This window comes from Schistocerca piceifrons, chromosome 1, assembly GCF_021461385.2.
Source record: "Schistocerca piceifrons isolate TAMUIC-IGC-003096 chromosome 1, iqSchPice1.1, whole genome shotgun sequence".
Classification (NCBI taxonomy): Eukaryota; Metazoa; Arthropoda; class Insecta; order Orthoptera; family Acrididae; genus Schistocerca; species Schistocerca piceifrons.
The window spans coordinates 1,086,361,633-1,086,389,316 of NC_060138.1; the positions used below are offsets into that span (position 1 = coordinate 1,086,361,633).

Genomic DNA, 27,684 nt, shown 5'->3' on the forward strand with positions numbered 1-27,684 from the left:
GAGCATCATCTTTCCAGCAGATGGCTGACTCTTGAACTTTTTCAGGCGAGAGGGTGATAGACAACAAGACTGAATCGTCGATGCTTTCGACTCCGATTCCCAGTGGTGGCGTCGGCCTTCATAGCCGCAACAGTGAGCTCAAGGAACGTGTTGCCTTCAATAGTGAAGCGCATCAGGTGCTTCAGCAAACAGCAATGCTGTGCATTCAGCGCCCGGAGAATCCACTGGATGCAGACCATAAAGTGTTATACGCTATTCGAAGCTAATGAGATCCTTTCCTAGCAAATGAATGGTTATGTGCCGGTCCGCTCTAATCCCCTCACCAACAGCCTGCCTGTTGTCCGGAATGTTCAGATCGACCGGCGTCTTGTGTGAAATCGCGATCAGTACGGAACTTAGCGCACCATTCTACAACGGTGGTTTTGGACAGACAAAGCTCCATTCCCCGATGGATGCTTTAATGGCGTTTGTCCATCGGGAGCCAAAAAAGGAAAAGCAGATAATTGGTTCTGTTTGGACGCATATGGTAATGACATCGCTACATACTGCTCGCACGTCAGAAAGACACGAATGCTGCACTAATTCCTTAGCTGAATGTCGGTGCTTCGATACCAACATCGGAGTCGCGCTACGTTGGATATACGCTGCAGCAAAACCATTTAACGGAAACTTTTTCATCGCCCCTTACACACTGAAGCGCCAAAGAAACTGGTACAGGCACGCGGCCGGCCGTTGTGACCGAGTGGTTCTAGGCGCTTCAGTCTGAAACCACGCGACCACTATGGTCGCAGGTTCGAATCCTGCCTCGGGCATGGATATGTGTGATGTCCTTAGGTTAGTTAGGTTTAAGTAGTTCTGAGTTCTAGGGGACTGATGACCACAGATGTTAAGACCCATAGTGCTCAGAGCCATTTGAACCATTTTTGAACAGGCATGCGTATTCAAATACAGAGATATGTTAACAGACATGCGGTAGACAACGTCTATATAAGACAAGAAGTGTCTGGCGCAGTTGTTAGATCGGTTACTGCTGCTACAATGGCAAGTTCTCAAGATTTACGTGACTTTGAATGTGGTGTTATAGTCGGCACACAAGCGATGGGGCCCAGCTTCTGTGATATAGCAATGAAGTGGCGATTTTCCCGTACGACCATTTCACGAGTGTACCGTGAATATCAGGAACCAATCGAAACATAAAATGTCCGACATCGCTGCGGCTGGGAAAAGATCTTACAAGAACGGGACCAAAGACGACTGAAGAGAATCGTTCGATGTGACAGAAGTGCAACCCTTCCGCCAGTTGCCACAAATTTCAATGCTGAGCACACAACAAGTGTCAGCGTGCAAACCATTTAACGAAGCATCATCGATAGGGGCTTTCGGAGCCGAAGTCCCACTCCTGTACTATTGATGATTGAAATGGTTCAAATGGCTCTGAGCACTATGGGACTTAACTTCCGAGGTCATCAGTCCCCTAGAACTTAGAACTACTTAAACCTAACTAACGTAAGGACATCACAAACATCCATACCCGAAGCAGGATTCGAACCTGCTACCGTAGCGGTCACGCGGTTCCTGACTGGAGCGCTTAGAACCGCTCGGCCACTGCGGCCGGCCCTTGATGATTGCACGACACAAAATTAGGACCTTTCAGCACCGACATTGGACTGCTGATAACTGGAAACATGTCGCGTGGTCGGATGAATCTCGTTTCAAATATTATCGAGCGGATTGACGTGCACGGGTATGGAGACAGCCTCATGAATCCATCGATCCTGTATATCAGCAGGGGACTGTTCAAGATGATGGAGGCTTTGCAATGGTGTGAGGTGCGTGCAGTTGCCATGATACGGGACCTTCGATACGTCTAGATACGACTCCGAGATGTGACGTACGTAAACATCCTTTCTGAGCACCTGCACCCATTAATGTCCATTGTGCGTTCCGACGAACTTGGGCAATTCCAGCAGGACATTGCGACACCCTACACGTCCTGAATTGCCACAGAATGGCTCCAGAATCACTCTTTTGAGTTTAAACACCTTCGCTGGCCACCAAACTCCCCAGACATGAAAATTATTGAGCATATCTGGTGCCTTGCAACGTGCTGTTCAGAATAGATCTCCACCCATTCATACTGCGACGGATTTATTGACAGTCCTACAGAATGTGTGGTCTCAGTTCCCTCCAGGTTTACTTCAGACGTTAGTCGAATTCATTCTACGTCGTGTTGCGGAAATCTGCGTGCTCACTGGGGCCCTAGTCAGCTGTACCAGTTTCTTTGGCTCTTCAGTGAATAAGCGAGGTTTCTCCTAGGGTTCAGTGATTTACTTGCCCGGTTGCTTAGAGACGATTCGCCACACATACGCCCGACGTCTCAGCGCGTCCACTACGCCTGCCCGCTCAACACGAACCGCGGACGGCGCGCCGAGCCACAGCTGGCGGCCAGAGCAGTCGAGCGGTCCGCGTCCTGACCCGCTACCGGTTCCCCAAAGCCTATCTCTACGCCTTAATTAGTTGGCGCGGCTTGTTCGTTTTGGCGTTCCCCCTCCCTGCTAGTTTAATGTCGCTCTCCGGCCCGCCCCGTCGCGGCGCCATTTGCATAATAACCGCGACAGCGGCCAGTCCCTGGACCTCGCAGGCAGCCACTTTCCAGACGCTTGGCGCTCGTCCCACCACCGGCCGGTCTGCCCGCTCACATGTTGAGCCAATCTCTCCTCAGCTCTCATCGCTCTTGTGACGAATGCCTCCGGCGTCCCGTGCTACTTCACCTGCTGATATCTACACTGTTAACATGGAATAACGCAACACACTGAAACTAGCATGCCAGAATCCAGAAATACGTGGTACATGCGCTACTTGCTTCGATAATTAAATGATTAGCATTTCAACACAACCGCACAGAGCATGTACGAGTGACTCCTCCTGCGTTGTGTACACACGGAAATATTACACAGGAGGTATCGCGTTCAGAAATCGCAATTGGATGTTGTTTCAAATGGTTCAAATGGCTCTGAGCACTATGGGACTCAACATCTGAGGTCATCAGTCCCCTAGAACTTAGAACTACTTAAACCTAACTAACCGAAGGACATCACACACATCCATGCCCGAGGCAGGATTCGAACCTGCGACCGTACCAGTCACGCGGTTCCGGACTGAAGTGCCTAGAACCGCACGGCCACCGAGGCCGGCTGAATGTTGTTTCTTTGTGAGAAGACCGTGTTACACCTTCTGTAGGGAGCTGCTGATGGTGAAAACAAGACTAAAGAAAAATGAAGACACGTCTGAAACCCCTGGGCTAGCAGGACAGAGCGGATGCTGTTATATTTGTGGAAAGGGGCCAAAATAAGTTACTGCCAGTTGCACTTAACATATACACTTTATTTCTTAAAACAGACAATCATACAAGCAAGAATCAAAAACTCTCAGGATTTTAACGAAAGACCTCCTTTGATTTAATTTAATTCGTCTGAAGGCCACATCGAAAATCCAAGGCACAAAGCCTAAGCAAGGAATTAAAGTACAGGAGTTCTTCTGGAGGTTTCACCTCTTTAGAAAAAATGAATTATCATCAATATAAATAGGGTAAAAGTCTTAGCTTGAATTTTTCCCACAGAACTTGGCTGAAGGCCTCCTATTAATCAAGAACAGTGTTACGGCTTAAGGTCGAGACAAAGATTTCCAATGTTTAATCTAAGTAGGTTGAAAACTCGTCTGAAGGCCGCATATCAACAAACAACGGCTTAAGGCCTAGGCCTAGGCTGAAGGCCGTGTCTTAAAATACACTCCTGGAAATGGAAAAAAGAACACATTGACACCGGTGTGTCAGACCCACCATACTTGCTCCTGACACTGCGAGAGGGCTGTACAAGCAATGATCACACGCACGGCACAGCGGACACACCAGGAACCGCGGTGTTGGCCGTCGAATAGCGCTAGCTGCGCAGCATTTGTGCACCGCCGCCGTCAGTGTCAGCCAGTTTGCCGTGGCATACGGAGCTCCATCGCAGTCTTTAACACTGGTAGCATGCCGCGACAGCGTGGACGTGAACCGTATGTGCAGTTGACGGACTTTGAGCGAGGGCGTATAGTGGGCATGCGGGAGGCCGGGTGGACGTACCGCCGAATTGCTCAACACGTGGGGCGTGAGGTCTCCACAGTACATCGATGTTGTCGCCAGTAGTCGGCGGAAGGTGCACGTGCCCGTCGACCTGGGACCGGACCGCAGCGACGCACGGATGCACGCCAAGACCGTAGGATCCTACGCAGTGCCGTAGGGGACCGCACCGCCACTTCCGGGCAAATTAGGGACACTGTTGCTCCTGGGGTATCGGCGAGGACCATTCGCAACCGTCTCCATGAAGCTGGGCTACGGTTCCGCACACCGTTAGGCCGTCTTCCGCTCACGCCCCAACATCGTGCAGCCCGCCTCCAGTGGTGTCGCGACAGGTGTGAATGGAGGGACGAATGGAGACGTGTCGTCTTCAGCGATGAGAGTCGCTTCTGCCTTGGTGCCAACGATGGTCGTATGCGTGTTTGGCGCCGTGCAGGTGAGCGCCACAATCAGGACTGCATACGACCGAGGCACACAGGGCCAACACCCGGCATCATGGTGTGGGGAGCGATCTCCTACACTGGCCGTACACCACTGGTGATCGTCGAGGGGACACTGAACAGTGCACGGTACATCCAAACCGTCATCGAACCCATCGTTCTACCATTCCTAGACCGGCAAGGGAACTTGCTGTTCCAACAGGACAATGCACGTCCGCATGTATCCCGTGCCACCCAACGTGCTCTAGAAGGTGTAAGTCAACTACCCTGGCCAGCAAGATCTCCGGATCTGTCCCCCCATTGAGCATGTTTGGGACTGGATGAAGCGTCGTCTCACGCGGTCTGCACGTCCAGCACGAACGCTGGTCCAACTGAGGCGCCAGGTGGAAATGGCATGGCAAGCCGTTCCACAGGACTACATCCAGCATCTCTACGATCGTCTCCATGGGAGAATAGCAGCCTGCATTGCTGCGAAAGGTGGATATACACTGTACTAGTGCCGACATTGTGCATGCTCTGTTGCCTGTGTCTATGTGCCTGTGGTTCTGTCAGTGTGATCATGTGATGATGTATCTGACCCCAGGAATGTGTCAATAAAGTTTCCCCTTCCTGGGACAATGAATTCACGGTGTTCTTATTTCAATTTCCAGGAGTGTATTTCGTGTAAACTCGGCTGAAGACCTCAAACAAACTAGAAAATATTTCTTACAGCTTAAAGCCTGGACAAAATTTTTCAACTTTTGATTTGAAAAGGCTGAAAACTCGGCTGAAAGCCACATACCAACTTGAAACATATTTACGGCTTAAGGCCTAGGCACAAGGAATTTTCGATTTTCATTTTGAAAGGCTGAAACTCGACCGAAGGCCACAAACCAAACAAACATTTTTTTATGGCTTAAGGCCTAAAGAGAAAAGTCTTGCAATTTTAATAAGGTAGAGTTCGGCAGAAGGCCACGCAGAGTTCTTAAGACTAAAAAGGAAATCATTATGTAAAACACAAGGAGCGGTGCTCACAAGGTTCCAAGGATCAGCCTGGGAAGGTAACACTAACACACGTTCAGGTGAGACAGGCTGCCAGACCGACAATCTCTTAATTGGAAGGCGACCTAACCGAAAACCAGCCAACGAACCAACAAACAACAGTTCTACCCCACCCGACCAGCAAAACGACAACAAGATGTCAATAGCACAACGTTCTGTATACTGGTGCCCAGTTTAGCCAAGTCAGAATAAACGCCCAAAACTACCAACAACACCTCAAATGTCGAACTACACGCCGAGCTGGGCAGCATCAACACGACAAGGAAAATACACTGCCGAAAACTACGTCAACGACCAGGGCAGGTTGCTGGAACGTCAACGGTCGCAAGGCAGAAGATACCGCTGGTGCACTTCATTAATGAAGGAATGAATTAAATTAAGTTAATCACGACATAAGAAGATGGCTGCAATTCTAACTGACTTCAATTCACACACGTTATTGTTCACGGGAATCTCCCAGAAAACGATAACCAGGATGAAACGAAGAGATGTAATAGCAGTTGAGGCTTGAGAGTGGGTTAAGTGAGCACTCAACTCTAGTGTCCAGCATCGATGGGCGACGAACTTCCTAGCCCTCACAAGAAGTGCCTCACAACTCCAACCGCGCATGCACGCCGCCAGCAGCTCCGGCCTGACTACGCGCCACGGAGACTTCCTCGCTGCTCTGTCCCAACCGACTAACTGCCACACACACGGAAATGGTCAAAAGACCAAATACACGTCGGCCGATGAGACGGCCGACCGTACAACCAACCAACGGTCGTTCCCGCTCCTGTGTCCTTCAGTCGGACTATTCACGTGTGTGTCGCCAGCATTTGGCAAGTACTGTCTGTCAGCACCTCACTGGCGCTCCGTCCCCGACACTGCTCCATGCCCGACTGCACTTCTGGTCCAACTGACTTCCAGACACACGAAGAGCCGGAAGCACTATCGGTCGCTCCAGAGAATATACGATAGCGCACTTATCGATAAGCGCTGCTGCTGCCACTCACGAGCAAGTAAAGCAGAAGTTAGTGACGCCAGTAAATGGAATAAGAAAACAAGGTGGCAGTACCGTAAAAGAAGATGACAAACAATAAATGGCATGAACACAAGCCGCGCAGGGCTCAACGTCCATGGGATTTGTTATCCTGGAAAAAGCGTTCGGCAATGTCAGATGCTGCAAGATGTTCGAAACTCTGAGAAGAACAGGGGTAAGCTACAGGGAAATACGGGTCATATGCAATATGTCCAAGAGACTAGAGTGAACAATAAGATTGGAAACCAAGAAAGAAATGCTCTGATTAAAAGAGTGTAATACATGGATGTAGTCTCTCGCACCTACTGTTCGATTGATACATCGAAGAAACTATGACGAAATCAACGACAGGTTCGAGAGTATCATTAAAATTCAAGGTGAAAGAATATCAATGATAGCGTTCGATGATGACATTGCTATCGTTAGTGACAGTGAAGAACAATCACAGGATCTGCTGAATGGAATGTACAGTCCAATGAGTACAGAATATGGACTGAGAGTAAATCGAAGAAAGATCAGTGTAATGAGAAGCAGCAGATATGCGAACAGCGAGAAACTTAACATCAAGTTAGACGATCGTGAAGTAGCTGAAGTTAAGGCAACAAAATTATCCATGACGGACGGTGCAATGAGGATATAAAAAGCAGACTAGCACAGGTAAACAGGACATTAATGGCCAAGAGAAGTCTACCAGTATTAAACAAGGGCTTTAATACGAGGAAAGTATGTTTGGAGTACAGATCTGTGTGGTAATGAGACTTCTCTCCACCCCCGAACAGGACATGAAGGTCCAAAGGTACCGACTGGTCGCCGTGTTATCCTCAGCCCACAGGCGTCACTCGATGCGGATATGGAGGGGCATGTTGTCAGCACATTGCTCTCCCTGCCGTATGTCAGTTTACGAGACCGGGGCCGCTACTTCTCAATCAAGTAGCTCCTCAGTTTTCCTCACAAGGGCTGAATGCAGCCGGCTTGCCAACAGCGCTCAGCAGACTGGATGGTCACCCATCCAAATGCTAGCCCAGCCCAACAGCCCTTAACTTCGGTGATCTGACGGGAACCGGTGTTACGACTGCGGCAAGGCCGTTGTCCAGTGAGACTTGTACTGTGGGAAAACCGGAACAGAAGAGAATCGAAGCGTTTGAGATGTGGTGATTAGAAATAATCTTCAAGACCATGTGGACTGACAGGTTGAAGAATGAGGAGGTTCTCCCCAGAATCGGCGAGGAGAGGAATACAAGGAAAACACTGACAAGAAGAAGAGACAGGATGGTAGGATATGAGCGAATAAAGCCCATCTTTTAGAGGGAACTGTAGAGGGTAAAAACTGTAGAAGCAGAAGGATGTCGGGATACATCCAGAAAACGTAGGCTGCAACTGCACCCTGAGATGAAGAGGTTGGCACGGGAGAGGAAATAAGTGGCGGGACGCATCAAACCCTTCAGCAGACTGATGACTCAAATAAAAAAAAGAAAAGAAAGCAGAAACGTCTACCAAAATATGTCGGTACTTGACAGTGGCGGGATCGCGGGCTATTGAGGCTGCCATATACGCAGGAGACCTCTGGTTCGAGTCCCGGTCGGGGCACACATATTCACCTGTCCCCATTGATATATATCAACGCCCGTCAGCAACTGAAGGTATTAATATTAATTCTAATTTCGTTCTAGACGGCTGCAGGTCATCTATGGTGTCTGTTATTTCAGACATGTCCGAAAAAACAGACACCATATCCATATAAGTATACTACATTTCTGTGGCTAGGTACCGTATTATATTGTAAAAGAATTATTGCCCCTGTGTAGAAACATTCGGACGCTTGGATTAGGAAAGGAAGGAAACGATTGATTAACACATACACTACATAAAACACATGTATTAAAAATTTCACAGCTCAGCAAATTACAATTGAGTGTTCCATGGAATAATTGCCTCATAAGAATAAATTATTATGCTGAAACATGATAATTATTCAAACCAGTAATAGCTCAAGATTATGTAACTGCTCTTAAAAGAATTATTGATCCAACACAAAAGAAGTTAACCGAATTAAAAATCAACTGAACTCAATAAACAGTTTTTCACAAGTGCATCAAGTATATTGTTTGAACTGAAATCACACTGCAAACACCAGGATATTGACAAGTCTCAAACTTTGGATAATGTAGCTGTACACCTGGAAATTCTACTAAGGTTTCAAGATAATGGTATCACAGAATAGATTTTAACGATTAGTGTCTGACACAGGTTGTACTCAGAACAATAATGACCGTAATCCTTTGTTGAACAAATTTTACCAGCTTCATCCGGGAGCCAGACCGACCTTGTTAATATGAAACAAAAATTGTTAGAAATGATTCCCTCAATTTACAGGTGTCATTAGTTACACGCAAATACTCGTCACATCAGTTTGCAAGTCCTTTATATAGTATGCAAAATATCCCATAGTACACATGAAACAACGTAGTAATCTAAAAGGTACTTCAATATTTCACTAGTATATACGATCAGGGCAAGCTTAACATGCATCGGCAGAATCAAATATATACATTGCTCATGTTTTTAATTCAGTCAGGACCCGCGTTGCTGTTACGGTCGCAGGTTCGAATCCTGCTTCGGGCATGGATGTGTGTGATGTGATTAGGTTAGTTAGGTTTACGTAGCTCTAAGTCTAGGGGGCTGATGACCTCAGATGTTAAGTCCCATAGTGCTTAGGGCCATTTCAACCATTTAATGGAGGTGAGCCTAACGCCATATGCGCAGATAGTAGTTCAGGCAGCGTGTATCAGTTTCATTTAGTTTAACAACACACGGTGGATATGGTTATGAGTAGAGCACAACAAGGACAGAATGCATATGCAGTCCAAGTGTACGTTGAGGCCTCACTTGTGGCATCAAATTGCTTCAAGAACAACTTGACAGCAACAAGCAATAATCTGAGTCACAATGATCATTACACACCACCGCACCAACACCATTGGATAGACAATGTGTGCACGTCTCATCCTTTCACAGGCTTCGATGCTCAGTACGCTCGTTACCAGTATACACAGTGGCGACATCCATCAAGGCAGTGCTCGGCGCCTTACGTATAGAACCAAGTAAACAAGTTGTCTGCACTGATCGTGCATACATTGAGAGGAGCACTTGTTGCTTATCCGCTGTCACAGAACCCGAGTCCGTCTCCTCTTCAAATGGTTCAAATGGCTCTGAGCACTATGGGACTTAACATCTGAGGTCATCAGTCCCCTAGAACTTAGAACTACTTAAACCTAACTAACCTAAGGACATGACACACATCTATGCCCGAGGCAGGATTCGAACCTGCGACCGTAGCGGTCAAGCGGTTCCAGACTGGAGCGCCTAGAACCGCTCGGCCACAGCGGCCGGCAATGGCGCAACATACCATCACGCCAAGTGTTGGGGCGATATGATGAATGCAGTCTGGCAACGTTTATTCTCCTCGGAACCTCCACAAGCGGATTCGGCCATTGCGATAGTGTACACAGAACTGTCTCTGCTGCTGCTTAAACGTAACTACTCATTGACAACAAGTGAAAATTTGTGGCTGACCGAGAATCCGACCCAAGTTTCCCAATGTTCGCGAGCGGTCTGTTTAAACCCTTCGTCTATGTCGGAACACTTCATATACAGGAGAAAAAACTTTTCGACCAGTCGCACACTACTTCTGAGGAGCCCAACTGTCCATGATATTCACTGCTCACACCATTTATCATGATTCCAGCAGCAGGTCGAACCTGGGGTGCGTCAATACTGAAGATCTATCATGAAATGCAGTAATGGCCTACAGACATTACTATTATATGTGTGGTATCTTGCCGGCCGGGGTGGCCGAGCGGTTCTAGGCGCTACAGTCTGGATACGCGCGAGCGCTACGGTCGCAGGTTCGAATCCTGCCTCGGGCATGGATGTGTGTGATGTCCTTAGGTTGGTTTGGTTTAAGTAGTTCTAAGTTCTAGGGGACTGATGACCTCAGAAGTTAAGTCCCATAGTGCTCAGAGCCATTTGAACCATTTGTGGTATCTTTTCTTCGGATATGTCCAAAAGGACAGACACTACACACACTCTTTCTGTGCGGATACACACCAAACCCGATATCCTGCGGGAATGCAAAATGGCAGGTGAGGGGTTCACGTAGGTGACGCTACGTTAGCAGTGAGCAACTGTCTGGAAATTTGGGGCGGATGGGAAGCGTGCTCAGATGGCCAGGGCCGTTAACGTGAGTGCTCGCGTCAAGTGTGACATCCGGGTCGAGTCCCGGTCTGGTACAAATTTTCACCTGTTGCCACTGATTCGGATGCGGATAATATCATTGAAAAACCATGGATAGTAAAACATTTGTGCATACTGCAAATTGTCAGCACTGTGTACAGGATGTCCACAAAATACATGACTGTTTCCTTGAAAAGATGTATTTCTGACTTCATACGTTTTTGTGCAATGTAGACATCTTTAACATTGTTTTCTATTTACTGCGCCCCACTGGAACATGTATGTCATTGATGTCTAAGCACACTTTTCATCCGTGTACGGTTTCACGAAATGCATTTCACAGATTTTCCGGTTTGATTGGAGACACGGAATGACGGACTCTGTCAGCTCATCGATGCCAGCCACGTTTCTTGTGTAGGCTTTTGATTTAACAAATCCCCTTAGTAAAAATGTCTAAGGGGATAAGATCAGGGGACCTTGTTGCCCATGGTCTGCGGCCTCCTCCTATCCACTAGATGGGAAACACTACATTCAGGTTGTCCTTGACCATTATCGCTTAGTGGCATGGGGCACCATCATTTTGGTAAACAACAGTGTTGAAGATACCGTCTTGTTCCACTTGTAACTGCAGAAACTGGGTCAACATATTCAAGTAAAAGGCAGCAACAATGACTTTCTCTCTGAAAAAGAATGGTCCATCTTTGTCCGTGTGATTCTCAACCACACATTGTCAGTGCTCAGTGAACCCAGTTGGAGGTATGTCGGGCCAAATACGACAGTTAGGCCGGTTTATGCATCCATTTACGTGGAAGGCTGCTCATCACTAAACAACGCCTGTGACATTAAATCCTCACTCTCCACACACTCGCCTGCGGAACGGCCGATAGGTTCTAGGCGCTACAGTCTGGAAACGCGCGACCGCTACGGTCGCAGGTTCGAATCCTGCCTCGGGCATGGATGTGTGTGATGTCCTTAGGATAGTTAGGTTTAAGTAGTTCTAAGTTCTAGGGGACAGATGACCTCAGAAGTTAAGTCTCATAGTGCTTAGAGCCATTTGAACCATCTCCACACACTCCAACAAATCTATGCACATCGCCATGCTTTCCACTAAGTCCTCGTGTTGGAGTTGGTGCAACACTCGCAAATGGTATGCACGCTTCTTCAAGGTGAATTTCAGCACTTTGAACATTGTTTATTTCAGAATTTACAACTGGCATAAAATACACTATATAGATTTAGGACTCCATTCAACTGATTTCCACATGACTCCAATGTCAGCTGCGCCAATGTCAGCTGCCCTCGTGGAAGGCTGACATGGTCAATAGTCGTCAGCAACAGTACGTGTTCGTTGAACCTCATTCAACAGTTTCCATATGCTTTATTCATTGGTCCATCATTCTTCCTAATTTCCGTTGAAACCGCGGTTGCAGCTCATCATACGGAACACACTGTAGACGCCATGTGAAAATGGCAACACATGCGTGTGTCATCAAAATACTGCACAGTGGTCAACATAAACAAAAATGCATTTGCATAAAATATCCAGTACACGGTACAAAATTGAAAGCATCACGAAAAAAATCTCATTTATTCTCCAGTGCTGTAGGTCCCTGGAATATACGTAACGCACTCCAACGCAGCTCGAATAATGTTTTACTCTCAGACTTTTTTTAGTCAAGAAAATAACTGTATTTTAAATTACGGACAACATTACGCAGCTGCTTCTTTTAAATGATGAAGTGCGTCCTGTTTCAACGAATCTGCACGGGAAGTGGGATTCTTTAATGAAAAAGTGGGGTCTCAAGAAAGTAGAAGTGATCCTGTGTGCTGGCCGGAACGTCAAAAGAAATTATTCATTTGTAACTAATTTTTAACATTATATACCCCGCAGCCCTGTGCAGTGAAGTGCGTTCAATTCATAAAATGACTTCTCGTTGACTTCATGTTCTCAACTGAAGAAATTTTAACGAAAATCTGTCGTAAGATATACAGAAAGCGCGAAATTCGAAATATAAATACACCGTAAAGATGTATGACTAAATTTGGTGTCATTGTATGCAGTTCATTTCAATCAGATTCATCTCCCAAAAAGCGCAAAATAGTGGCAACTAACGTAGAGCCAAATATTACCGGCCGATCGGTTCTAGGCGCTTCAGTCCGGAACCGCGCGACTGCTACGGACGCAGGTTCGAATCCGGCCTCGGGCGTGGATGTGTGTGATATCCTTAGGTTATTTAGGTTTAAGTAGTTCTAAGTTCTAGGCGACTGATGACCTCAGATGTTAAGTCCCATAGTGCTCAAAGCAATTTGAACCAAATGTTACCTAATCGGCGATTAAAGTGCTTCACAAATTACGAAAGCAAACAAACTAAAAACGAATTATATTGGATACAGCTCATAATACGGCGTTAATTTCGCTTGGAAATTGCAAGCGTAGTGAATTATAAATTCAGTCAATAGTAAAACAAACATAAAAAGCATAAAAAGTATGGATTACGGGGTTTCATTACCTTTTTGCAGTTAATATCGTTCTTGCATTACGTAAAAAACATCTTGCGATGGATTTTAGTTCACGAAAATTACCACTTCTCATCTCATAATCAATTCCAGTAAAATTTGCAGTCGTTTCTTTACCTTTTGTTGAGGAATAATTTTGCTGTTAATGGTCGACGATTGGTGTGTACTTCGGGTACGAGCTAGTGTGTTAACCGTCGTGTTAGCTGTAGCAAACGGTAGCAGAACGAGGTGCTGCGTAAACTGCAGCGCTAGCACGCAACCGCTGTACGTAAAACATGACACCGTTGCGCAGTAAATTTTAATGCAGCTTCACGGTTCAAACCGATTATCTCAGTAGCGAATCAGATAAGAACGTTAACTGGTATGCTGTAGCTGATTTCCCGCACGTTGGACGGACTCTGGCGTTACAATAGCGCGGATTAGTGACGCTGCAACAGTTGTTCCTGTTGTTTGTCGATTTACAGGACTTATCTCGCTTTCACATCATTTGTTACGGGATACCTTCTACGATGCGTTAGGCTATAAATTACAACATAGTTCCGTGTGTACACGGGGAGTATTTTGTGATGTCAGTATGCTACTAATGATGTTCCTATTGCTTTGGGAATTAAATGAAAGGGACCTATTTTTTTCTCCTTTTACTTAAAATGCATTCAAGTGACGCTTTCTGTTTGTTTTATTCATGCCTGTTCGTACCTGAGTTGCAGTTCCAACAAATACAATATTTACATTTTAACCATCCTTATTTATAGTAGTTTACCTATTAACTCCCCTTGTTTATAATACTTTATATGTTAACCCTCCTTACTTATAACAGTTTTTTTTAAAATGCTGGCGAAGTAAATCAATTTTCAGTTCACGGTTGCATAGTAGAATGTCCGAGGAAAGGAACATCTGGAAAACACTGACAAGAAGATGGGAAAGGATGATTGGACGTGTGTTAAGACATCTGCGATTAAATACTACTGGGAGCTGTAGAGGCTAAAAATCTGTGGTTGAAAGAGAGACTAAAGTATATCCAACAAATAACTGAGGAAATTGTATACAAGTAAAGATGCTGGCATAGGACAGGACGTCGTGGCTGGCTTCATCAAACCAGTGAAAAGTCTCATGACTCATAAAGAAAAAATAACTGTCAGGTAACGCTAAAGAATATCAGCATGCATCTTCTTCTGCAGTAATGTTACCAAAAGAACTGGAAACAAACTTTGTCTCCACTTTGTAAATAATATATGGGTGATGGGAACGGAGAAGAAATGAAAGGTGCACCGAACATACTTGAACATATACGCTTTCGTCATTGTAACATGCAAATTGAATCAAGTGTCTTACTTGTTATAACAGACTAGAACGGAGAGAATTTGATAACACACGACGCTCGTGGCAAATCAAAATAATGGTTCAAATGGCTCTCAGCACTATGGGACTTAACATCTGAGGTTATCAGTCCCCTAGACTTAGAACTACTTAAACATAACTAACCCAAGGACACCACATACATCCATGCCGGTTGCAGGATTCGATCCTGCGACCGTGTCAGCAGCGCGGTTCCGGACTGAAGCGCCTAGAACCGCTCGGCCAGAACGACCGGCTCGTGGCAAATCAAAACACTGAGCAAACTGAAGCGATGTTCCAAGATGGAGCCAGTTTTATTCCTCTATTCTTCTATATGATCGTAACCACAGGATCACACGTCTAAAGAATAAATAATTTTGGGCAACTATTTTAGTGTCTTCTATGGTCCCTTTTGATGTTCTTTATTCCATATATATATTTCGTACGATATCATTAAGCTTTTTCTCCTGCTGGTGGAGAGTTATGTATGAGGTTACAGCCAATGAGGATGTTCTCTAATCAAGTCGATAATACAAGCAAAAGAAAGCTATTGAAATCGATTGTGTACTATAGTGCAGTTGGACAATTTCATTTCTTTAAAAAATGTTCAAAATACAATCTTCAAAAATCTCGAGTAAAAGATTTGTTAGAGATGTTTACATTTATTTTGTATTCTTTAGAAAACGCATGTGGCTCTCAGATTAATATTACACTTTTTCACACACATATCCTAGTTACGTCTCCAAACAGTCGTCAGTAACATATCCTCGGGGTTTTCGGTAGATATTTGCAATTTCATTTCTGTAAATCTTGCAGGGAGCTGAACAAATAACGGCCGTCTTTTGTTTTATGCGATGTAGATCATTGTTAGAAGACGTAAGTTCCTTACTTATTTTAAATGTGATTTTGTTTGCTCCATTCGATAGAGTAGTGTCATGTGAAATTTGGTTTAGAGGGGGTGATTAACAGCGACAGAAGTATTACAAAGATAATCAGTACTACAGCAGCTACTGTGTGGCTCTCTTGTATGGCCTCAGCAGACATGCGGCGTGACACGCGAGACCAGGCTTTGAAAAAGTGCCGAACAAATGTTCACCGATCTTTTAGTGTTTTATTATGTTTTTGAGCTGATGGAAAGCATATTACGCAGCCACCATGCTAATATGAAGAAGTAAAGTTTTACTTTGAGTATGTTTTCACAGTCAAGCAGTATATTGCTCCCTCCTACGTATATCTCGCGAAGAGACCATGAGGATAAAATCAGAGAGATTAGAGCCCACACAGAGGCATACCGACAATCCTTTTTTCAACGAACATTACGAGACTGGAATATAAGGGAGAACTGATAGAAGTACACAAGGTACCCTACGCCACACACCGCAGGTGGCTTGCGCAGTATGGATGTAGATGTAGATGAACTGCCAGATAAAATGCACAGCATAGCTCTTGGGAGAAACATGCGTTATGTCCGAGAGAGGTGGGAAGGTGTCTTAACTGCGGGACTCGTATTTGGGAAAAGCGAGATTCAAATCTCCATCCGACAGGATTTATTTAGACCTTACGTAGTTTTCCTAAATCATTTAAGGCGAATGCTAGGACGATCGAGTTTCTTCTGCATCCTTCCCTAATATAAGCTTGTGCTAAGTCTGTAGTGAGATCCTTTTCGCAGCTGCATTAAACACTTCCTCAGACATAATTTCGATAACTTTCTATTATATTCCCTGGTGACATACATTTAAAAAATTTGCAAAATTTCAGTAAAAAGTTGGTAAGGAAATTTCACACATCGACTAACTCCATTGAGTTAGTGCTGCGTACAATGCCACCACTTCCAGCTATAAACTCTATGTTTACCCTACAGTACTGACGTTGGTGTAAATATGCCATGGATAGTAGCAAGTATAATTGTCATATAAATTCGTGATCCATTTATCCTTTTTTTTCGTGACGAGTTTGTCACAGGCTTATTTCTTGCACAATGAAAAAAATCGGGTGGAGGTCTGACAAAAAAAAAAAGATAAATACTGAGGCTGATGCTGCAAAACTGTTTACCTACCAGATTCGTTTACCTATTGCTGGTCATTCCAACAGTAAGCCCATTTTAGTAAGTAGACTTCTGCATTTATTTTTAAACTGTTAAAACCAACTCTACATATCGCTTTCCATCAGTTTCGGAGTGAGATCTGCCGTTTTGCCTTCTGTCGGAGCGTAAGAACACATTTTTAGGACGCTATTCATCCACTGTGACTGAATAGATTGATTGTGATGAAACTTGTATCGGCGTTAGGATACAGTTAAAAATCGCAAAACACTCGTACACTAGTATGCTAAAAAAAGTTCCTGACCTTTAATTTAGGTGTCCGTACATGCGCCAAGATGAACTTTCTGTCCACACAAACTACACACACGAAAATTATAAATTTACAAATTATGCACTTCGCAAGAAAACGCGTGGCTCATTTCACTTGTAACGTAACGACAGTTTCTAGAATTACGTATATCACGCTGCCGTAGAGAAGTGGCACCCTCAATAGTCGAGTCCCTATCGTGCCATCTCCAGCAGTTCGAACTTTCAGAAACTTTTTCCTGGTTAAATGGTTCAAATGGCTCTGAGCACTATGGGACTTAGCTTCTGAGGTCATCTGTCCGCTAGAACTTAGAACTACTTAAACCTAACTAACCTAAGGACATCACAGACATCCATGCCCGAGGCAGGATTCGAACCTGCGACCGTAGCCGTCTCGCGGTTCCAGAGTGAAGCGCCTAGAACCGATCGGCCACACTGGCCGGCCTTTTGCTAGTTACTAGCAGAAGAAAATGACTAGGTTGATAGTCGAACGTTAACGCTCTTCAGCGAGCGAAGTATCGTAGCAGTTCATTTATGCACTCTGTTACTTTCAGATGCTATCAATTAACTCTTGCATATTTGTTTTAATAGAGTCTTTCACTTACTTTGTTTCTAGAGAGATTAAGGTTTAGCTTCCTATCGACGAGGGGTTTTAGAGACGGAGCTGAGACCTGGTTTGGTGAAAGATAGGAAAAGAAATCGGCCAGTATCTGCCCAATGGATCTTATGCGATTCAGAGAAAACATGGAAAGTCTGAATCTAGGACTGAAGTGGATTTCAATTGGCGTCGTCCGAATGAATTTTGCTCGAAGTGTTACAGAAAGGTGCAGTGGAATTGAGAAAATATGCGTCAAATAAGTTCTCAGTAAATAAAAGGTGACTAATTACAGGAGCAACATGGTTTTATGGCGATATTAGCATTTGTTCTTTATTTTACGTATGCTTTCTTAGGAATGACCCCTGTGTTACCCCTGCACTTAACAGTGGAAGTCAACAACAAACGATTTCATTTCGCTCAAAGTGTAAAGCAAATGTCCCTGACTGGAACAAATACTCTTACCTAAGCCGCTTGCAATACTCATGCAAGCATGCAGCCTTCACAAATCGATTACAAGCTGTGAAAGATAAAAAAACTGAAACCAAATTATTTTCCGTCTCTTTCACATGGCGCAGTTTTCTGTTACCTACATCTCCTATTCACCTGCAAAATTATGTGCAAATAGGTTCCTTGTCTAGCACATGGAGAGAGCGCTAACGTAGCTTTCTGTGAAGAAACAGCATGAAAAGAAAAATTAAGACACGCTTTTGCCAGTGGACGGCGAATTATTTCTGCGACGTGTCGTAACAAGCAGCCTTTGTGACACGGAATAAGTCTGCACACGTAAAGGTCAGAAAAGGACCGTCATTACGCACGGTCGGAAAGGGGACGGTGGAAACAATGCCCCCAGCTGCCTGCTAGTTATCCGCCGCAGTGCCGTCTTTTAAGTGTGAAAATCTGTCATCATGGCGCCGGACCGCCGGTGCCAAGTGCCATTGTTACGAGGCGTACCGTTAGCGGAGGATAGCGGGTTGCGTCGCAGGCGGTTGGCTGGCCCGTGTCGGCAACCCGCCACTCGCCGCGACGCACTCTGAGGCTTTCTATTTTCTCTGTCTGGGCCGTATTTTTTCCTCAAGCGCGGCTGAAGCGCAGCATTTAGATCTAAGAAAGCGCAGCTTACAAGCAATTAATGTTGGGTGCACCGCTTCATGCGGCGCCGGCGTATGTAAATCACACGCGCGCGCCGGGGAAAGCGGACGCGGCCGGGGAATCTGCCTCCCGAGGCGGTCGCCACGCGCTGTGTGCCAGCGCAGTGGTAAATGCGATGCGCCGACTGCGACCGAATTATGTAGCAAATAGCAGTATGAACGAGCCGATTGGTGGCCACAAACCTAATCTGATCACAGGGCCGGAATGCACTGGCTCCCTGTGACGCCGAGTGGCCACTTGATAAGGAAACATGCAGATGTGTTGTACCAAAATATTCTACATCTACATCTATACTCCGCAAGCACCTGACGGTGTGTGGCGGAGGGTACCTTCAGTGCCTCTATCGGTTCTCTCTTCTATTCCAGTCTCGTATTGTTCGTGGAAAGAAATATTGTCGGTATGACTCTGTGTGGGCTCTAATCTCTGATTTTATTCCCATGGTCACTTCGCGAGATATACGTAGAAGGGAGCAATATACTGCTTGACTCCTCGGTGAAGGTATGTTTTCGAAACTTCAACAAAAGCCCGTACTGAGCTACTGAGCGTCTCTCCTGCAGAGTCTTCCACTGAAGTTTATCTATCATCTCTGTAACGCTTTCGCGATTACTAAGTGATCCTGTAACGAAGCGCGGTGCTCTCCGTTGAATCTTCTCTATCTCTTCTATCAACCCTATCTGGTACGGATCCCACGCCGGTGAGCAGTATTCAAGCAGTGGGCGAACAAGTCTAATGTAATCTACTTCCTTTGTTTTCGGACTGCATTTCCTTAGGATGCTTCCAATGAATCTCAGTCTGGCATTTGCTTTCCCGACGATTAATTTTATATGGTAATTCCATTTTAAATCACTCCTAATGCCTACTCTCAGATAATTTATGGAATTAACTGCTTCCAGTTGCTGACCTGCTATATTTTAGCTAAATGATAAAGGATCTTTCTTTCTATGTATTCGCAGCACATTACACTTGTCTACATTGAGATTCAATTGCCATTCGCTGCACTATGCGTCAATTCGTTGCAGATCCTCCTACATTTCAGTACAATTTTCCATTGTTACAACCTCTCGATATACTACTGCATCATCCGCAAAAAGCCTCAGTGAACTTCCGATGTTACCCACAAGGCCATTTATATATATATACACTCCTGGAAATTGAAATAAGAACACCGTGAATTCATTGTCCCAGGAAGTGGAAACTTTATTGACACATTCCTGGGGTCAGATACATCACATGATCACACTGACAGAACCACAGGCACATAGACACAGGCAACAGAGCATGCACAATGTCGGCACCAGTACAGTGTATATCAAACTTTCGCAGCAATGCAGGCTGCTATTCTCCCATGGAGACGATCGTAGAGATGCTGGATGTAGTCCTGTGGAACGGCTTGCCATGCCATTTCCACCTGACGCCTCAGTTGGTCCAGCGTTCGTGCTGGACGTGCAGACCGCGTGAGACGACGCTTCATCCAGTCCCAAACATGCTCAATGGGGGACAGATCCGGAGATCTTGCTGGCCAGGGTAGTTGACTTACACCTTCTAGACCACGTTGGGTGGCACGGGATACATGCGGACGTGCATTGTCCTGTTGGAACAGCAAGTTCCCTTGCCGGTCTAGGAATGGTAGAACGATGGGTTCGATGACGGTTTGGATGTACCGTGCACTATTCAGTGTCCCCTCGACGATCACCAGTGGTGTACGGCCAGTGTAGGAGATCGCTCCCCACACCATGATGCCGGGTGTTGGCCCTGTGTGCCTCGGTCGTATGCAGTCCTGATTGTGGCGCTCACCTGCACGGCGCCAAACACGCATACGACCATCATTGGCACCAAGGCAGAAGCGACTCTCATCGCTGAAGACGACACGTCTCCATTCGTCCCTCCATTCACGCCTGTCGCGACACCACTGGAGGCGGGCTGCACGATGTTGGGGCGTGAGCGGAAGACGGCCTAACGGTGTGCGGGACCGTAGCCCAGCTTCATGGAGACGGTTGCGAATGGTCCTCGCCGATACCCCAGGAGCAACAGTGTCCCTAATTTGCTGGGAAGTGGCGGTGCGGTCCCCTACGGCACTGCGTAGGATCCTACGGTCTTGGCGTGCATCCGTGCGTCGCTGCGGTCCGGTCCCAGGTCGACGGGCACGTGCACCTTCCGCCGACCACTGGCGACAACATCGATGTACTGTGGAGACATCACGCCCCACGTGTTGAGCAATTCGGCGGTACGTCCACCCGGCCTCCCGCATGCCCACTATACGCCCTCGCTCAAAGTCCGTCAACTGCACATACGGTTCACGTCCACGCTGTCGCGGCATGCTACCAGTGTTAAAGACTGCGATGGAGCTCCGTATGCCACGGCAAACTGGCTGACACTGACGGCGGCGGTGCACAAATGCTGCGCAGCTAGCGCCATTCGACGGCCAACACCTCGGTTCCTGGTGTGTCCGCTGTGCCGTGCGTGTGATCATTGCTTGTACAGCCCTCTCGCAGTGTCCGCAGCAAGTATGGTGGGTCTGACACACCGGTGTCAATGTGTTCTTCTTTCCATTTCCAGGAGTGTATATATATATATTGTGAATAGCAACGGTCCTACGACACTCCCCTGCGGCACACCTGAAATCACTCTTACTTCGGAAGACTTCTCTCCATTGAGAATGACATGCTGCGTTCTGTTATCTAGGCACTCTTCAATCCAATCACACAATTCGTCTGATAGTCCATATGCTCTTACTTTGTTCATTAAACGACTGTGGGGAACTGTATCAAACGCCTTGCGGAAGTCAAGAAACATGGCATCTACCTGCGAACCCGTGTCTATGGCCCTCTGAGTCTCGTGGACGAATAGCGCGAGCTGGGTTTCACACGATCGTCTTTTTGGAAACCCGTGCTGATTCTGCCAGAGTAGATTTCTGGTCTCCAGAAAAGTCATTGTAATCGAACATAATACGTGTTCCAAAATTCTACAACTGATCGGCGTTGGAGATATAGGTCTTTAGTTCTGCCCATCTGTTCGACGTCCCTTCTTGAAAACGGGGATGACCTGTGCCCTTTTCCAATCTTTTGGAACGCTACGCTCTTCTGGAGACCTACGGTACACTGCTGCAAGAAGGGGGGCAAGTTCCTTCGCGTAGTCTGTGTAAAATCGAACTGGTATCCCATCAGGCCCAGCGGCCTTTCCACTTTCGAGCGATTTTAATTATTTTTGTTTCCCTCTGTCATCTATTTCGATATCTACCATTCTCTCATCTGTGAGACAATCTAGAGAAGGAACTACAGTGCAGTCTTCCTCTGTTAAACAGCTTTTGAAAAAGACTTTTCTATCTTGGATCCTGTCGGCCTGGAACATGTCGGCACCAATGATGTGTGTCGCTATGGATCGGAGGAAATCCTCTCTGGCTTCCGGCGGCTATCTGATTTGGTGAAGACTGCCAGTCTCGCTAGCGGGATGAAAGCAGAGCTCACCATCTGCAGCATCGTCGACAGGACTGACTGCGGACCTTTGGTACAGAGCCGAGTGGAGGGTCTGAATCAGAGGCTGAGACGGTTCTGCGACCGTGTGGGCTGCAGATTCCTCGACTTGCGCCATAGGGTGGGGGGGTTTCGGGTTCCGCTGGATAGGTCAGGAGTCCACTACACGCAACAAGCGGCTACACGGGTAGCAGGGGTTGTGTGGCGTGGGCTGGGCGGTTTTTTAGGTTAGATGGCCTTGGGCAAGTACAGAAAGGGCAACAGCCTCAACGGGTGCGGGGCAAAGTCAGGACATGCGGGGACCAAGCAGCAATCGGTATTGTAATTGTCAACTGTCGAAGCTGCGTTGGTAAAGTACCGGAACTTCAAGCGCTGATAGAAAGCACCGAAGCTGAAATCGTTATAGGTACAGAAAGCTGGCTTAAGCCAGAGATAAATTCTGCCGACATTTTTACAAAGGTACAGACGGTGTTTAGAAAGGATAGATTGCATGCAACCGGTGGTGGAGTGTTCATCGCTGTTAGTAGTAGTTTATCCTGTAGTGAAGTAGAAGTGGATAGTTCCTGTGAATTATTATGGGTGGAGGTTACACTAAACAACCGAACTAGGTTAATAATTGGCTCCTTTTACCGACCTCCCGACTCAGCAGCATTAGTGGCAGAACAACTGAGAGAAAATTTGGAATACATTGCACATAAATTTTCTCAGCATGTTATAGTCTTAGGTGGAGATTTCAATTTACCAGATATAGACTGGGACACTCAGATGTTTAGGACGGGTGGTAGGGACAGAGCATCGAGTGACATTATACTGAGTGCACTATCCGAAAATTACCTCGAGCAATTAAACAGAGAACCGACTCGTGGAGATAACATATTGGACCTACTGATAACAAACAGACCCGAACTTTTCGACTCTGTATGTACAGAACAGGGAATCAGTGATCATAAGGCCGTTGCAGCATCCCTGAATATGGAGGTTAATAGGAATATAAAAAAAGGGAGGAAGGTTTATCTGTTTAGCAAGAGTAATAGAAGGCAGATTTCAGACTACCTAACAGATCAAAACGAAAATTTCTGTTCCGACACTGACAATGTTGAGTGTTTATGGAAAAAGTTCAAGGCAATCGTAAAATGCGTTTTAGACAGGTACGTGCCGAGTAAAACTGTGAGGGACGGGAAAAACCCACCGTGGTACAACAAGAAAGTTAGGAAACTACTGCGAAAGCAAAGAGAGCTCCACTCAAAGTTTAAACGCAGCCAAAACCTCTCAGACAAACAGAAGCTAAACGATGTCAAAGTTAGCGTAAGGAGGGCTATGCGTGAAGCGTTCATTGAATTCGAAAGTAAAATTCTATGTACCGACTTGACAGAAAATCCTAGGAAGTTCTGGTCTTACGTTAAATCAGTAAATGGCTCGAAACAGCATATCCAGACACTACGGGATGATGATGGCATTGAAACAGAGGATGACACGCGTAAAGCTGAAATACTAAACACCTTTTTCCAAAGCTGTTTCACAGAGGAAGACCGCACTGCAGTTCCTTCTCTAAATCCTCGCACAAACGAAAAATGGCTGACATCGAAATAAGTGTCCAAGGAATAGAAAAGCAACTGGAATCACTCAATAGAGGAAAGTCCACTGGACCTGACGGGATACCAATTCGATTCTACACAGAGTACGCGAAAGAACTTGCCCCCCTTCTAACAGCCGTGTACCGCAAGTCTCTAGAGGAACGGAGGGTTCCAAATGATTGGAAAAGAGCACAGATAGTCCCAGTCTTCAAGAAGGGTCGTCGAGCAGATGCGCAAAACTATAGACCTATATCTCTTACGTCGATCTCTTGTAGAATTTTAGAACATGTTTTTTGCTCGCGTATCATGTCATTTCTGGAAACCCAGAATCTACTATGTAGGAATCAACATGGATTCCGGAAACAGCGATCGTGTGAGACCCAACTCGCCTTATTTGTTCATGAGACCCAGAAAATATTAGATACAGGCTCCCAGGTAGATGCTATTTTTCTTGACTTCCGGAAGGCGTTCGATACAGTTCCGCACTGTCGCCTGATAAACAAAGTAAGAGCCTACGGAATATCAGACCAGCTGTGTGGCTGGATTGAAGAGTTTTTAGCAAACAGAACACAGCATGTTGTTATCAACGGAGAGACGTCTACAGACGTTAAAGTAACCTCTGGCGTGCCACAGGGGAGTGTTATGGGACCATTGCTTTTCACAATATATATAAATGACTTAGTAGATAGTGTCGGAAGTTCCATGCGGCTTTTCGCGGATGATGCTGTAGTATACAGAGAAGTTGCTGCATTAGAAAATTGTAGCGAAATACAGGAAGATCTGCAGCGGATAGGCACTTGGTGCAGGGAGTGGCAACTGACCCTTAACATAGACAAATGTAATGTATTGCGAATACATAGAAAGAAGGATCCTTTATTGTATGATTATATGATAGCGGAACAAACACTGGTAGCAGTTACTTCTGTAAAATATCTGGGAGTATGCGTACGGAACGATTTGAAGTGGAATGATCATATAAAATTAATTGTTGGTAAGGCGGGTACCAGGTTGAGATTCATTGGGAGAGTGCTTAGAAAATGTAGTCCATCAACAAAGGAGGTGGCTTACAAAACACTCGTTCGACCTATACTTGAGTATTGCTCATCAGTGTGGGATCCGTACCAGGTCGGGTTGGCGGAGGAGATAGAGAAGATCCAAAGAAGAGCGGCGCGTTTCGTCACCGGGTTATTTGGTAACCGTGATAGCGTTACGGAGATGTTTAATAAACTCAAGTGGCAGACTCTGCAAGAGAGGCGCTCTGCATCGCGGTGTAGCTTGCTCGCCAGGTTTCGAGAGGGTGCGTTTCTGGATGAGGTATCGAATATATTGCTTCCCCCTACTTATACTTCCCGAGAAGATCACGAATGTAAAATTAGAGAGATTAGAGCGCGCACGGAGGCTTTCAGGCAGTCGTTCTTCCCGCGAACCATACGCGACTGGAACAGGAAAGGGAGGTAATGACAGTGGCACATAAAGTGCCCTCCGCCACACACCGTTGGGTGGCTTGCGGAGTATCAATGTAGATGTAGATGTAGATCATTCGCAGAACTTATTTACTACTAAGACCTATAATTTGGTGACAATATCAATCAGAACTTTTCTGCATAATCTCCATCACGTGCCGTGGACCTAGTATTGTGTGAGTTACCCTATTCGTACACGATCTTGTCCTCTTCTGAAAGGGATATTTTCATTGTATGAACTACGCCCTCGTCAATGTGTCTCCCCTGTAGAGAATCTTTAATTGGCCCAAACAGATAGCTGTCTGAGGAGGCCATGTCTGGCCTACTGGGTGGATGAGCCAGTGGGGTCCATTAGTGTCCAGTCATGATGCTGTTGTATACAGGGAAGTCGAGAAGCCAGAAAACTGTTGAGAAATCTGGGAAGAACTGTAGGGGATCGACGCTTGGTGCAGGGAGTTGCAGTTGACCGTCACCACAAACAAATGTAGCGTATTGCGAATACCTAGAAAGAAAAACCCGTTACCGTATGCACGATTGCAATCTCTACAAGCAGTCACCTTCATGAAGTACCCAAGAGTATGTGTACGGTGTGATTTGAAATGGAACGTCTGCATAGAAGTAATCGTGAGTATAGCGTGTGCCACACAGATTCAATCGAAGAATTCTCAGGAAATCTAGTGCATCAACAAAGAATGAAGCTAAAAAACACTCGTTTGATCAATACTTCAATGTTGCTCGTCGGTATAGTTCCGTACTAGATGGCACTGATAGAAAAGATCCAAAGAAGGGCAGCACTTTTCGCTACAGGTTCATTCAGCAAACGCGAATGTGTCACGGCGATGCTGAGCCAACACCAGTGGCAGACATTGCGAGAGAGACGTTCTGCATCACGGTATGACCTATGTAAAAGTTCCGAGAGCGTACGTTTCTAGAAGAGTCAACCAACACATTGCTTCCTCCGACGTATACGTCGTGAAAAGACCCTGTTGATAAAGTCAACCAATACATTGCTTCCTCCGACGTATTCGTCGTGAAAAGACCCTGTTGATAAAATAAGAAAGATTTGAGCCCACACGGAGCTTACCAACAAGAGTTCTCTGAACATACGCAACTGGGACATGGGCAAGGGGAAGTGATGCTCGTACATAAAGCACGCTCCACCACACACTTTAATTTAGCTTTCGGATTACAGACTTAGACGACGTCAGTTTGGCGATGTATTCACGGTTTCTTAGGCATGTGTGAGCTTGGACTGACTTGTTGGAGTAATTTTTTTCTCAGGTTTTTGCCGGGAACAGTTATAAATCCTTACATATGCCTCTAAGTTAATGAATGATCATTTTTGCAATAAATCCATGAAAATTCCACCATCACTACCCCAAAAGACTACTGTCATGACTTTAGCAGCAGAGGGATCTGCCTTGAATATCTTCTTTCAGGTGACCGTTGCTGTTGCCATTCCAGTGGCTGCTTCTTTGTTTCCAGTTCAAAGTCATGCACCCGGCATTCGTCAGCTGTTACGATCCGTGCCTGCCCTCAAACTGCTTCTACAGTTCAGATAAAATGGCTTTTCTCTTAATCTTGTGGCCTGTTGTGAGCACTCGTGCAAGCCGTCTTGAGCGCACTTATTGTGTGTCCAAGAGTCTCAATCATTCCATGCGCACTTCCAGTAATGAGCGGTAGCAGTAGAACCAACTGTCGATTAGTGATGCGCCGGTCTGCACGAATAATGGCATCGCGCTGTTTACAAAACAGGCCGCAGCGGCTGTTAAAATGTTCAAATGTGTGTGAATTCTTAAGGGACCAAACTGCTGAGGTCATCGGTCCCTAGACTTACACACTATTTAAACCTACATAACGCTAAAGACAACAGTCACATCCATGCCCGAGAGAGGACTCGAACCTCCGGCGTGAGGGGCCTCACGATTAGTGACATGGCGCCTCTGATCACGCTGCCACTCCGCGCGGCGCAGCGGCTGTGACGGAACGTCTCGAGCGTGGCCGAGCATTAGATTCAGCTTCTGCGCTTCCTGACACTTTCACTCTTTTTAGTCGTCGTCCAATAGGAATCCATCAACTGCACCGTTACCACACACTGCACACGAAAGTTTGTGAATGTTCACCACAATTTCTTATTCCGCAATCAAGAAATTAATTACAGCATGTTGCCTGTAACAAGTGTCTTGCGTAGACGTAATTCTTACGGTTCTACATGGCTCTACCATGTGTCTGAATTGTTTGAAACTTCGCAAACATACACAAGAGATATCAAATTTGAAGTAACTAAATGAACGTTTCCTTATATACACTGAGGTCACAAAAGTCATGGTTCAAATGGCTCTGAGCACTATGGGACTTAGCATCTGAGGTCATCAGTCCCCT

At 45.9% G+C, this 27,684-nt stretch overlaps 1 protein-coding gene and 1 pseudogene across 2 annotated transcripts in view; one reads left to right on the forward strand and one right to left on the reverse strand.

Moving 5' to 3' along the window:
- The window catches only part of LOC124798103 (ras-related and estrogen-regulated growth inhibitor-like), a 589,819-nt gene that overhangs the window by 365,036 nt on the left and 197,099 nt on the right, over positions 1-27,684 (forward strand). The gene's annotated exons all lie outside the window — the stretch shown is intronic.
- LOC124727464 lies at positions 7,590-7,707 on the reverse strand (annotated as a pseudogene).